General features: G+C 34.9%; 1 non-coding gene across 1 annotated transcript; it reads left to right on the top strand.

Annotated features, from left to right (window-relative positions):
* The first annotated feature begins 4,348 nt into the window (after positions 1-4,348).
* Positions 4,349-4,455, top strand: LOC131176376 (small nucleolar RNA R71). The gene has a single exon (XR_009146468.1). It is a non-coding gene; the product is annotated as a small nucleolar RNA R71 (small nucleolar RNA).
* Positions 4,456-5,024: the final 569 nt, after the last annotated feature.

The raw sequence follows: 5,024 nt of genomic DNA on the forward strand, positions 1-5,024 counted from the left end.
AATAACTACTTTAAGAAAAGGAAGTAGTTAAGCTGAACAACAATTTATGAAGCATAAATCATTTAATCCACCTTATTGTTTCCTTAGGTTATTATCGAAAACTTGGATCATAATCAATAAAACCTAATTGCTACTCATGTTCAATCTTACACAATAATTACAGATTATGAAGATGAACTAGTAATTTATCAAATCAAGCAATTAACTAATAGGCCTTTTTAGCAAATCATTCAACATATCAAAATAATTAAATCAGAAAACAATAGATATTCAAAAAGACATAAATTAAATTAAGAACCTGATCTCACAAATCACACATAAGAACTTGAATCCCTTGAACTGAACTAAAAGCTTAGCCACTCATGTTCATGGCTTACAGAAAAATAAAATCAAGAAATCTAAAGAAGAATTCTAAAAGACAAATGGAGAGGCTACTGAATGGTGTCTATGGAGAACGAATGTCTAAATTGGGATGCTCTTAGCTGCTGTCCAAAGACGTATTTATAATAAAAACCTAATCCCAAAGATAGGAACCAAACTAGGAAAAGTTTTGAAATTCAAAAGACAGATTTTTAGCCTGCATTCACGTCTCTGGAATCAAGGCCGATTTTCAGCAACTTTCTTTTAGAATCTGCCTCTGCCCTCTTCAGGAAAGTTGTAGCCCTATTTCTTAGCTTTCCAATGGGTACTAATTTGCCCAAATCTGATGTCTACAACTCAAGTTCTGGCCCAAAAACCGGGACTAGTGCAGACAGATGGTCCATCCCATAGTGACGAATTCATTGCCATTTTTGACAATGAAAATGGCCTCATCTCGCATCCAACCCTTCATAGAAGTTGTAAAGGTGGCTCTTGAGGTTCATTTGGGCTTGGGCTTGCTTTATTTGGACATCTAAAACTCCAGATACAAAATAAATACCAAAACTGGTCGTGACACATCAAGCATGGGCTTTTGCAATAGATCTATAGCTCATTTTGTCAACCTTGGAGACTGATTTGGTCTTTGGTCCTTCTTTATCATTTGAAGTACTCTATCTTAGCTTTTCAATGGATTAAACAACACTCAATTTGGAGACCCATAACTTTAGAAACACCAAAAAAATACGCAAAGGTCAAATGCTGAAAATTTCTACATTTAACACAATTATTCCACAACTATCTAAAAATATGCCTAAATGATAAATATATTTTAACCAACTGAATTAAACATAAAAACACACTAAAAACACTAAATGTGATGGGAGTAAAATTAATAAATTATGCACTTATCAAATTTCCCCACACTTATTCCATGCTTGTCCTTAAGCATGACTTAAACTCTTAATTAACTCCACCTAGAAGTTCCTTAACGTCACCCTATCACAATATTCTCTAACAAAAGGTTAAAAATTTAAAAGAAGAGGCAAGTAAGATAATAACCATCACAACAAATTCCATCAACACCATATCAATAATTTTCCAACATAAAACAAAAGGCTTGAAATCAATTAAGCTCACACAATTAAAGTTCCATAAAATTTTTAAGTCATTACACACCAAAACACAAGGTTAATTTATCAAGGCACAATAATTATAGCTCTTTGCAAATCTTAGGGGAGATAGAAATGCCTTTTTTTTTATATTTGAAATTGGTACTTCTCTCTTATCACAGTTACTTTTTTTTTTTTATTTATTTCAATCATCACCTTCAGAAAAGTACCTTGCTCATATCCTAGCTAGCTTTTGGCCTGAGAATCGACATGGGATTCATGAAGACCCCTGGTTAGTTTGCTTAACTAAAATAGCGGAGCAATTTTCAAGTTCAACCTTTTATTTGCCCCAATTTATGCATCTACATATTATAAAGTGCCCTGATAAATTAAACAAAGTTCTGAAATATGTATGACATTAGTTTAAAGCACACATAACTAATCATTTCACCATTAAATCAAGCCTAAATGATTTATACAGAAAAAATTGCTCTATGATATGGAGAAGAGGGAAAATTCATCATTAAAGTTACTATCACTTTGGTTAAAATCTCAAAAATTCAATCTAAAATAGAAAAGTCATTTTAAGGACAAAGCACTTCTCTCTGAGAGTTAATATAGAATCATGAATCAAGCTTATGAGAACAAATTTTATTTTATTTTATTTTATTTTATTTTTATTTTATTATTATTATTATTTTATTTTTTTTAATATTCAAAAAGATTGCATCAATAAATTTCTCCTCCCCCACACTTAAAACTTACATTGTCCCCAATGTAAAGCCCAAATGGAAAAGAAAAGAAAAAAAAAAGCCAGAAAATAAAATAAGATAAAGGAAAGAAAACAAATCTGATTGTGGCTAACAAGCTACCCATGGGTTACCTCCCAAGAAGCGCTTTTGTTTATCGTCGTTAGCTCGACATGGCAAAGCTCCTTAATCCACTGAATGCTTCTGAAACCCCTCATAAAATGGCTTGAGTTCATGACTGTTGACCTTGAACACTTTGTTAGTTCCTAAACTTTGAATTTCAGCTATACCATAAGGAAACACATTAGTAACAACAAAGGGTCAAATCCAACGAGAACGCAACTTACCAGGCATCAGCTTCAATATGGAATTATACAATAAAACTTTTTGTCCAATCACAAACTGCTTCCTTATTTTGTCATGGAATGCCTTTGTTTTTTCTTTATAGATCCCAGAATTTTCATAAGCCTTAAGGTGAATTTCCTCTAATTCATGCAAATGTGATTTTCTTTCTAACTCATCCTCCATGCTTAACTCAAAATTATCCTGCACAAATGTATCAAAAATAATAATATAAAAGACAGATTATCAGCAGGATATTTCATAGCATCAAAGATATTAAATTTGATAGTCTTTCCATCAAACTCCATAGTTAAGATACCATCATCCACATCAATTTTTATCTTGGCAGCTTTTAGGAAAGGTCTTCCAAACAAAATCAAAGCTGAATTTGATGAGAGAGCACTATCATCCTCCATATCCAGAATGTAAAAATCTATAGGAAAAATCAATCCTCTAGCTTGTACCAACACATCCTCAACTACTCCCAATGGGTAAGCATTAGAACTAACTGAATAATGACACTGGTTTCTTTCAAAGGACCCAAATTTAAAGTTTGAAAAACTAAATTTGACATGACATTAATAGATGCTCCTAAATCTGCCATTGCATTTTCAAATTTAGAATCACTTATTCTGCAGGGAATAGAAAACGAACCTGGATCCTTACACTTAGGGGGTAATTTCCACTGAATTAATGCTGACACATTTTCCCCCACACTGATCTTCTCATTATTCCTCAACTTGCGCTTTGTAGTGCATAATTCCTTAAGGAATTTAGCATACTTAGGAACTTATTTGATCACATCAAGTAAAGGTATATTCACCTCCACCTTCCTAAAAAGTCTCTAAAATTTCTTTCTCTTGTTCTTCTTTCTTCGTCTTGGCCAACCTGCATGGGAATGGAGGAAGAACAGAATTATTAACCTTATCCACGTTAGGTTCAGTATTTACCTCAACTTCAGGAACTTCAGACTCTTTTGGCTCTTTTGCTCCTTATTTTTTCTTTTTCATTGGCTCATGTGGAGTCTGGTTATGAACTTCTTTCCCACTCCGCAACAGTATCACACATGCATTTTCTCTAGGATTCATGACTGTTTGTGATGGGAGCTTTCCAAAACCTTGAGCTTCCAGCTTACTCACAGATGAGGCTAACTGACCAATCTGCCTCTCTATGTTTTGAATGCTATTTCTGGTCTCCTATTGAAACTGTTGTGTATTGTTAGCCAAAGCCTTAACAATTTCATTAAGTGACATACCTTGATTTGAGGGAGGCGAAGGTGGTTGATTCACTTGTCTCTGCTGCTGATATCGGTTTTGCACCGGTTGATTCCCATAACTTAGATTAGGATGATCTCGCCATCTTAGATTATAAGTACTGGAAAAGGGATCATACCTGTGTTGTGGCTGTCCATAATTTCCTACTGCATTAACATGTTGCATTGATTCATCCTCTTGTAATGCAGGACACATGTCAGTAGCATGACCCGAACCCGAACAAATCCCACATACCTTAACAATTTGCATTTTCCCTACAGCCAACTGCCTTACCAAAGAAGTTAAATAAGAAATTTGTTTCTCAAGGTTAGATGTACTTACCTCATTAACCTTCTTAGGTGCGTGATCCATTCTCATTCCAAACTGCTGAGAGTTTGCTGCCATGTTAGCAATCAGCCTCCTTGCTTCATCTGGTATCTTGTCAACTAAAGCTCCTCCATTGGTAGCATCTATCATACTGCAGTTTATTGGTAGAAGTCCCTTATAGAAATACTGAATCAAAAGCTACTCACTTATTTGATGATGGGAACAGCTTGCACACAGTTTCTTAAATCTCTCCCATTACTCATACAAACTCTCTCCATTGTACTGCCGGATGCCACAAATTTCTTTTCTTATGTTGGCAGCACGAGAAGCAGGAAAATACTTCTCCAGAAATATCTGCTTCATCCCATTCCATGAGTTGACAGATCCAGAAGGAAGGTAATACAACCAATCCTTAGTCGTGCCTCCCAGTGAGAAGGGAAAAGCTTGAAGCTTGATTTGATCCTTTGAAACTCCTTGAGGTTTCATGCTAGAACACACAACATGAAATTCCTTTAGATGCTTATGTGGATCCTCACCTGCAAGACCATGAAATTTAGGCAACAAATGGATTAGTCCATATTTCAACTCAAAAGTAACATTTAAAGCAGGGTATTGGATACACAAAGGCTGTTGGTTTAGATCAGGAGTAGCCAACTCTTTCAAGGTTCTAGCAGCCATGGTTTCGTTTTCAGAATTTGACTCTAACTCCGAATCCGAACTTAACTCCTTTGGAGATTGGACTCCTTCAGATGTACTCGGAATCTGCCTAGCTTGCTTAGCCAATTTTCTCAACCGTTTAGCTATTTTTTCTCCTTCTGGATCAAAGATCAACTCACCAGATTGAGAAATTCTTGTCATAAACAAAAAGAAATCAAAGTAAAAAT

This window comes from Hevea brasiliensis, unplaced genomic scaffold (assembly GCF_030052815.1).
Source record: "Hevea brasiliensis isolate MT/VB/25A 57/8 unplaced genomic scaffold, ASM3005281v1 Scaf1, whole genome shotgun sequence".
Taxonomy (NCBI): Eukaryota; Viridiplantae; Streptophyta; class Magnoliopsida; order Malpighiales; family Euphorbiaceae; genus Hevea; species Hevea brasiliensis.